The 10,025-nt window shown below is 32.0% G+C and overlaps 1 non-coding gene across 1 annotated transcript; it reads left to right on the plus strand.

Annotated features, from left to right (window-relative positions):
- Positions 1-315: 315 nt before the first annotated feature.
- Trnas-cga lies at positions 316-397 on the plus strand. The gene has a single exon. It is a non-coding gene; the product is annotated as a tRNA-Ser (tRNA).
- Positions 398-10,025: the final 9,628 nt, after the last annotated feature.

A 10,025-nucleotide genomic window follows, 5' to 3' on the forward strand; every position in this document is an offset into this window, starting at 1 on the left:
GATGAGTCATTCACTTAACACCAAATTAGCGCCATAAAAGTGTGCGCACGTGGGGAGGGTGTGTCAAACGGAGACAACAGACGAACCGACGTCGTCACGGGGCTGACTTTCATTCATTGCCTGGTTATCAAAAGGGCTTATCAAAGTGCTGATTAAAATTTTGTCAACATATGCGGTGTGGTAAATCTGCTGATTAGCAATATTTCATGTTTTATAAAAAAGTAAAACGTACTCAAAACTAGTTAAATGATTGGTTGTTTATCAGCTCTTAAAATATCTAACAAAACTGGTAAAAATCCTCACCTCTCACAAGAAGCAGTCGTGGCCGAGTGGTTAAGGCGTCTGACTCGAAATCAGATTCCCTCTGGGAGCGTAGGTTCGAATCCTACCGGCTGCGGAACTTTTTTGATGTTTATTTATGGTCAAGGTATTCGTTTTTATGTGCTTGTCTTATCTAAACGTTTTACAAGGCAAATTGACACAATGTAATTAAAGGAAAATTATTTAACAACACAAATTATACAAAATATTGAAACTCAATCCCTGGTTCACTAACTTGTTTCTTTAAGATTTCTTTTAGAAATCAAAATCAGTAATTACTGATTGTGATAGGGCTTTCATTTTAGTTTTGTCTTGGTGAAGGTATATCGCAGGGTTGCCCAGTCAAAATTTAAAAAATGGGACAGGGCTGAAAAAAGCCAATTTTGTTTAAAAAAAACATGTTAAACTTGTCAACCTGTAACTATTCTTGTAGTTTTGATTGGCTTGATTTGCATCTTAACAAGATTTAACTTTGTAAACATAACATAGACTAAAGAATTGTGTAATTGGCACATAAATTTTGGTCAAAAATTATAGCAAAATCGCCAAAAACCTGAAAATCTGACATAATCTGTCAGAATCAGGAGTAGATCATGGTTAATCTTTATTCTGTCAAGCGCTTCAAAATCTGACATTCCCTAATTTATCCGGCAGCCTGGCAACCCTGGATATATAGAAATAAATCTGAATAAGTAATGATCTATACAAAAGTTATTTAGAATATTCTCAAAGTTTGCAATTTCCTCCTAATCTCTATCAAAGAATTTTTGAAAACTAAGAAAATAAGTTCAACCTTAAATAATTATTTTCTAAGAACATTAATTTTAACATATTTTTTTAAAGATTTGTTTTAATTTTTAAATGAATGAAAATCTCAGCGAAACAAGTTGATGACCTAATGTAAATTTAAGAATAAATTTGTTTCAACGTTGTTAAACGATAAAATTATTGCCGATAATTGCATAGTCTAGGGGACGACAACGGTATGTGTACCGTAATCATTATCGAAATACGATAATTTACGACCGTTATCATGATCGAAATACGATTTTTAATCATTATCGAAATACGATTTGCAGAAAAAATGTACATCCCAATCGCACCCCTAGACCCATATTAACCTTGCCGACTGTGACGTCCTAAATTGAACTTATTCAAACAAACAACAGACTTTGAAAACATTAACTGACTGAAATTTTCATAATTTGCTGTAAGGGTTTAAACGACACGCAATTTTCGATAGATTTACACTACAAGGGGTCGTGCAGAAACTACGTGGCCTCCTTAGGGATGGTGGGAAGGGGTCCGAAATCCGACTCAAAAAAACCATGAAAAGCCTTTTCTATAATAAAAAAAAATGTGCTCATTTAGTTTATTTATACGCATACATTTCTGGATACAGTTTTAAAGCATACAATTATTGTGTTTTGAATTATCACTTTTGTTTCAATGTCACAATATTTTCAATTCAATATTTACTTATGTATTGCTGAAGATTCATTTAAATACTCTGAACCTGTTATCGAATGATCACTTTTCAATACACATGTAACTCCTTCCTACAAAAGTTTAAGAGCTGTTAAATAATGAAGGAACAGCATCCAAAGTTAGGGTTCACTAAAATATGCGTACCGGGACAAAATGCAAACAAAATTTCCATTTTATGTTGTTGGTTGCAGCCAAAGTTGCGCTTGGATTTTTTTCAAAAGTAGATATGCAGTCTGCGATATTTATATTTTCAAACAATTTAAAAAATAATTTTGCTGACAATATATATATATAAGATTTTGAAACAAGGCAAAAGACTAAATATGATTTGTAAATTTAGTGTCTATAAAAGATTATCTGAAAATAATAGTTCATGCAACAAGTTGCAAAAAGAAGATTTTTTCAGAAGGAGTCGTACGTTTATCCAACGAGGTTTATCGAGTTGGGTAAATACTACGAGTTTTTATGAAATTTTATGTCAAACAATCATCTGTTAAGTTATTTCACCGTTCAAAACAAAAAAAAAATAAAAAAAAATACTTTTAGCAGTGCTTAAAAGTTCAACTTTTCAACACCCATGCGATATCAATTTGTAAAATTAATTTCAATACAATGCCGTTCAAGATCAACATAAATTAACATTCCAAACCGTTAGAAAAGTTGGAACGGTAATTTTATCTCGCTGGTTTTCGAGCATAACTCAATCAATCGGGACAATTCTTTTTTTGTGAATTGTAAGAATGTCTAGATGATCCTAAAATTTTGCAGAACACGTTTTGATAAAATCTGTCATCTGTGCATTAAAAACGTCGTTCCAACTATTTTTCCTTTTCCTGATCCTGATAATTTCCTGATCTTTCAGATAGCTATTTTTAAAATAATATAAAAATAAATCAATTGCAAATTTAAACATGATTTTTTTTATTTATCAAAACTACGTTTCGATGGCAGATTCAATCTAATGTCACAAAAGGGTTTATTGAAAGAAAAAAAAGTCAAATCATAATCTTAAACAATTTTCCATCCCTGACTAAAAGAATGATTTTCTAAAGCTTTGGCTTTTTTTAAGTCCTAGCCATAACCTACAATTTTTCTAAAGAAACGAAATCGTTTTTTTTTTTTTGATTATTTTCATATAACTTTTGTATGTACAGCAGCCTCTAAATTGTGTATAATCTTGTATGGAGATAAAATGATACAACTCGACTTTTAGAGAACAAGTAATCAATGGATAAGCTTCATGCTTATTAAACAAATTTAGTTGGATTGGTTTGGATTTTTAATGAATGTTTGGAATAAAATAAATAATAACATAAAACTTTGATGACTAGACAGTTTCCCAAAAAAATCCTCAACAAAACTTTTCACATTTTTTATTTGATAATTTTGATTCGTTACATTGGTTTAATGTTATGAAAATATTTGAAATCGCAACCTAATTAAATCATAAATACTGTTTAAATAATAAAGTAGCTTTAATTCTTAAAGCATTTAAATTTTGGATGCATTCCATTACATTCCAACTTAATTATTGTGGCCTTCTGATTATAACCAAGTCAATGTTTGGATACATAAATTTTACTAAGTTTCTTGTTTTGTTCGGTATTAGTGAAAAAGTTATGTTAACAGAATCTTTTTACTTTCTGTACCATTTCAATAAAATGTTTATAAAAAAATGTACCTTGTGGATAGATTTTTATAAATCAATACCAGTTTCGTTTTTTTTTAGATTTTTCACCTTGAGAAAAAAGCCGCGTGGCCATATAGGGGAGGGGGAGTTGGCGTGAAACCACGAAACCCAAAAAAAATTCTGCCGAAGCAAATAATACAAATGAAATACATTTTCGATTTATTTGATGAATTGTTCATGTAATAATTTAAACAAATATGACAATAAAGACAGTTGTACTATATTGGTGATCAACGCTTTTCATTATTTATCAGTGGTACGAATATTCATGGAAGTTAACAGAAAATAAATTCCACCAGCAAATTCCTATAATGAATTATGCAAATCTCCGATCCCAGTAGCTTGCATGCAAACCGTTCAAAGTATATTGAAAGTTATTATCAAATTGAAAATTCCCCAAACCAAATCCCCAACCCGCAGTTGCTATATGCAGATGAAGATTTTCCCTCCGCTTAGTCTTAGGGTATAAAAGCCACTTTTTGACTCCATTAGCTCGACAAAATCCAACGCTTCCCCCCTTAAAACGGGGTTAGGCGCAGATTGTTGCAAATTTATTAGCTCAAATAAAAATCACGTTCACGTAATAACTCGTCACACCAAAAGCAAAGGGCCACAAAAAGTGAGGGCACACACACAGAAACAGCCACAACGTCACTGGTTGAATATTTTGCCGCAGGGACACTTCTTTGCAGCAGGTCCTTTCCGTGAAAGTAACAATTTCATACTGGGAGGACTTGTAAGAGGGGGGAGGGAGGTCGAAGGGTACCAAATTTATGATTGCATCCATGTTTAATGCTACTGGTGCCAAGGGAGGAAAAGTGAGGGAAAATTTTCGTGCAGTCCCTTCTTCCCTTCACCTTTCTACGAGCCAATTCTGGTGGCGCAATAGGCTTCAATTTTGAGCATGAAACCCAAAAGGCTTTACTGTGGAAAACAACAATCGTAATTGCAATAATACGTCTCTCGGCGTTGAAATTGGGTGAGGCAGAAAAATATGGAGGAGGAAATCGCTCACCAAACTCCTCGTGATCGAGTAACACGAATTAGTCCTATGCGACGAAAATAGTTATTTTCACGCTATATTTTGCGGTAGGCCACCGAGAGAAAAAAAAAACTAGTGCCACTTTGACCAAGTTTTCTCCCTCACCGTTCTAAGATTCGGTTTTGGGGAAATAAAGAAAGTTTAGAATTAATTTCCCATAAATAAACAAAAACAAAGTATACCAAAACCAACAAATTTCATCTCAATGAAAAAACTGAATACAGAAACATTGATTTCAAACTTGATTGTGCTCAATTAATTAATTAATCAATTGTTTATTATTTTAAAATTTAAATTTGTAAACAGAGTATGGCCGTTTCAAATATTTTTCAAAGTTTATGTCACCAAACATAAATAATTTAAAACATTGAAAATATTATTGTTTACCGCTATCGCTTTTCTATGGAAGGACAATTTTTTATTTATTTTTTAAAATATTTTTTACCTTTTTCTTACGACCAAAGTTTTGTGACCAAAAGTTTGCAACTGTTTTCAATCATTGTTTGCATGTAGCATTAAAAATAAGTTTTGATAAGTCTAAATGTTAAAATCCTTAAATTTTTTATTTGGTTGAAAATAAAAATGTGACACAAAATTGCAATAAAAACATTTTTATTTGGATCTTTAGATTTTGATCTGTTTGGGACCGGTGGTGCAGTGGTAAGCCAAGTAACATTTCTGGAGTTTTTTTTGAAAAGGACCAATAAACCAAATTTTCAGTTTTTGCTTTTTGGGTAATTTTTTATACCCCTGACTCAAGGCGGTTCTAAAAACACCCAAAAAGCAAAAACTGGAAATTTGGTTTATTGGACCTTTTCAAAAAAAACTCCAGATTTTAAACCAACTAGCCATGGTAAAAATAAACCTGAAAACCGGATGGTAGTAGCTGCCAAGTGCCATTAGGCATGCAAAAAGCTTCCTTGAAACCATAAGTTCCTGAAAAAGCATTTAACGCAATAATGTTAAATATGGTGCTAAACGCGTGGTCTGATTGAATATGATTGACCGCCATCTTGGCAGAAAAAAAGAAAAAGCATTGATATGGAATCCCACATTTATGATGAATTTCTGACATCGCTAGCATAGCCATTGAAGTTTAAAAGTAATTTGACCATTTTTCTGCAAAAAATTGCAAATAAAAAAAATCATGGAAAACTTTTATTATACAAAACAAATATTTTTGATGAAGTGAGCTGGTTTTTGTTTTGCTCTATCGCCATTTATCGATAAATTTGCAACCGCAGCTGAATTTGAGATTATTTAAATTACCTCCAATACCAATCATTTCATTATCGTCATTATCGACAACCATCTTCATTATATCCTTTGGCAAGACGAAGACTATTTTTTGCCAGGATAAAACCTGTCTGGCATAAGACGTTTAAAGACGTATAAAAGGTCATTTTTAAATATTTTGTTACAACTAAGAGGTTTTAATGTTGGTTTTAGTTGATAGGTTTTATAGAGGTTGTAGCAGCTATTATAAAGCCTAAAATGTTACTTAAGAAGCGCGGTAGCCTCTCATCCCAGTTGGATTGTTGGAAAGTTGGTTTGCAACTGCCTCAACAATTAAGCCCTCGAATACCTAGCTCCGAGTAGGAATCCTGCGATCGTGAACGCTAAGGCAAAGCAGAAGAGCGAACTTTTTTTTTTTGTTATTCATAAACTTTTTGGAGGCTGGATCTCTGATATTAAAGAAAACTCAAGAAGTTCAAGAACATGACTACCAAAAATTCTCAAAATTCAAAAAAATAAAAAATAAAGTCCAGAAATTATTTTTGTTGATAAATCAACCTAATCAACCAATTCCAGAAATAAAAATAAAAACCAAAAATTCAAGAAATCAACAAAATTGAAAAAAATCAATGACATTTGAAAAATTTAAGAAATTCGAGAAAACTCAATAAATTCAAGAACTTAACTTCCTGAAATTCACGAAATTTCAAAAAAAAACATCAACTATTTTTGTTGATAGTGCAAGAAAATAAAGTTATTCAAGAAATTAAAAAATGAATAAATGAAAAATAATAAGAAATGAAAGAAGAAGAAAATGACTTTGAAGAAAAATTAAATTATTTTCTTAGAAGCCTAAGAAATCCAAAAATTTCTTAAATTTATGAAACCGGAAAAAAATTAAGACATTCAAGAAATTCTAGATTTTTTTCAACAGGTAAAAGAAATAAAATAAAAAATATTCAAGAAATTTTAAATATTCCGAAAATTCTTAAAAAATTCAGAAATTCAAAAAGTTAAATCAAATTAGGAAGTTATTTATTAAAGCTAAAGAAATTCAGTTTTTATAGGTCTAAAAATTAAAAAAAAATCACGAAATTAAAAAAATTCAATTATTTTAGAATTTCCTTATCAAAAATTCAAAAGATCCAAAAACTTTGTTTTTTAAAACCTAAAAAATCGAGAATTTAAGTAAACTAAAATAAATTATGAAAATTCATCCTTTTACGCAAATGGACCGACGTTTTACTTCCCCATCCGATAGAAGGCCAGGAGGATAAGGCGTGAATCGAACCCGCGCCCCATAGAAACTTAAGGAAATGGGGTGAAACGAGCTTTAAACATCTTTTCCAACTCTCTCAGTTGCGTTCGAAAGGTCTTTTGGAGCACTTTAAAATGTGCCATAAACTTTCAAGCTTAGCTATATTTTTCCTCATAACATTTTCAAATAAGTGTTTAAAAAATGATATTTATAAACACTTTTTATCTTTTTGCAATAGCCTCCAACAGCCATACTGCCTTAGGTCAAAAGTTAGAAAATTAAAAAAAAAAAACAAAATGTGAGTAAATCAGCTATGAATGCTACAAACTTATTATGCTTTAATTTTGATTTATTGGTTATTCCGGCCAATTAAAAAGATTTAATAAAAATGATTAAAAATAGTACAATATTACATAATTATGTATGGCATTGCAATTTTTTTAACAACAGGTTTATAAATTACACTGAAATTGATTTGTAGAACAGGTATATTTTTATTTTAAATTTTCGTGAGCAAAAAATGCTGTTGATAAAAACTTGTTCCAAAAATGTAATCGAAATCCCAAAATTTTTAGTCCAGTTTTAGCTTTTAGTTCTTAAAAAGTGTATGAAAACAAATACGATTATTTTTATTGTTTTTTTTAACCTGGAAATAAAATATCAATTTGTTCTAAGAGAAAAATTAAATGAAGTTCATGAAAATTTATCACAAAAAGGTAGAAAACAACCAAGAAGATTAAATAGATTTTTCCTGAGTAACAAAAAATATGCTTAAAAAACCAAAGAAAAATATTTTATATCAATTGGATATCCTTAACTAAAAAATCATGTTTGAATCATTGACAAAATCTTGAACTGTTAATGCATACTTTCAACTATAATAATAAAATGGAAAAAAAATCTCTTCTTTTCACGAATTATAAGTGTTTAAAGAGCGAGTCCACGAGCAAAGCATACTCATCTCGCAGCGACCTCACCAATCTGCCTGAAATTTTCAGAGGTTGTTTGTACATATAAAACTAGCATCTGGTCAAAATATGAGCACTCTAGTTCAATGGGAAGTGGGGCAAATCGGGACACCAAGTTTTAAGGTTCATAAACGTCACAAGTCTTAAAAATGCTGTAAAAGTCTTTAAAAAATCAAAGTTAAAAAAAATCTTCGGTTCACATTTATTGAAAATCAAGTTCGTTTCCAAGGATACTGGATAACACCAGAGAAAAAGCAGCTTCTTATTTTTTTTAACTTTAATTTTTTAATGGGTTAAAATGGATGAAAACACACATTTTTATGCATGTTTCTAATGTGAAATTGTCTCAGGAACACGAATATGATAAATTATCACCAGAAAATGGGATCTAAGGGGTCCCCCGAGCAAAAATTTACAACCAAAAAATTCACTAAAAGTAAAAGTGTCTATTTAATATGTTAAACTGCCTTACCCAAAGCGTTCTCAGTCTCAGATGGTAGTCCCAGATGTCTCCTACAAGCTGCAGGTGAACCTAGTTGATATCTGGATGGAACACTTTTTTATTTGAGTTTGAAAATCATGCTATTTTTTCACTAAAATGCCAATAACTCCCTCCCGCTCTACCCTGCATTTTGTTGCATTTTTTAAGCCCTTTCAGATGCATTTTGAATTTTGATTTTTTTTTTAAATTTTGCCCAAGTTACAGCCTTTTTAAGATTTTTTACGTTTTTGAACCATCAAACTTTGTGTCCCGATATGTCCCACTTCCCGTTGACCTAGAGTGCTCATATTTTGGCCAGATGCTAATTTTATATGTACAAACAAACCCTGAAAATTTCAGGCAGATTGGTGAGGTCCAAACGACGTCCCATATAAAGGGGTATGCCCTGTTCGTGGACTCGCTCTTAAATGTAAAATGTCTTCTAAAAACATCAAATTGTCTGCAAAATATTTTTAAACAAACATATCGTATGGCCATTGTATGCAAAATACTTTTAAACAAACATATAGTATGGCTGAACAGATAATCCAATTAAAATAACAAATGACAATTGGACTGCAATATTAATCGATAAAATCGATGGAAATTATTTACTTTTGCAAATAAATGATTATGTTTGCACACATTTTTGTTTGATTTCTTTTCGAATAAAAAAAAGATGTCATATTTTCTTTAGAATATCCTCTTGTATAAACAGGTGGAAGGATGAACTATTACAGTACAAGTAACTATGATTTTCTCCCTCAACATTTCCCTCCCAAATCCCTCCCGTACTTTAGTTGATGGTGATTGCCGGTGTAACCAGTGCTCTGTGATGTACCTCCTGCCAAATAAAAGTTGGAAAATGCTCAGATTTGGGGGGGGCTGGGCCGTGGAAAACCATCAACAGCCCATGAGTCCTTTACCTGTCAGGAGTGAATATGAAATGACTGCAGTTAAAAAATAATTTTGCAGACCCGTTTTTGGCTTTTTTTTACCCTTTTGCTCAGTTGGAGTGGCGCAGCAGCAGTGACATACCGAAAACCCAGCAGCAGCAGCGGCAACCGCGGCCGTAATGTGATGCCATAGGTCAACATTAACTAGGTGATGTCGTCGTCCTCGACGGGGTGAGAATGGATTTAGGAATGAAAAATGAGCCCTCTTCCGCTGATGGTGGCGCTGGTTGGACTTTTCTTCCTTTTTATTTTGTTTCTCCTGGAAGGCTACACGAAAATGGGTCGCCTTTTTTTGGGGGGAAATTTGCATGTGCTGCTAAAGTTACTTTGGGTGGAATTGGATTCTGCTGCGCTGTTGTCTACTTTGCCACGTTTACTGTATTGGAATGGATGATCGTCTGAAAACTTGTTGGAATCCATTGCGGGAAAGTGATAAATGGACTTTGAGCGTAGCTTTGGTTGACAAAGAAAAATTCAATAACAAATAAAAACAAAAGTGGTTGAATTTATTTTTTTATTTTTTTGTTGTTTGTAATATACGAATCAACATTAATTAAAGTAAAAGCATTCCAACTTCCTAAGTGG

Source organism: Culex quinquefasciatus, chromosome 2 (genome assembly GCF_015732765.1).
Source record: "Culex quinquefasciatus strain JHB chromosome 2, VPISU_Cqui_1.0_pri_paternal, whole genome shotgun sequence".
NCBI classification, from domain to species: domain Eukaryota; kingdom Metazoa; phylum Arthropoda; class Insecta; order Diptera; family Culicidae; genus Culex; species Culex quinquefasciatus.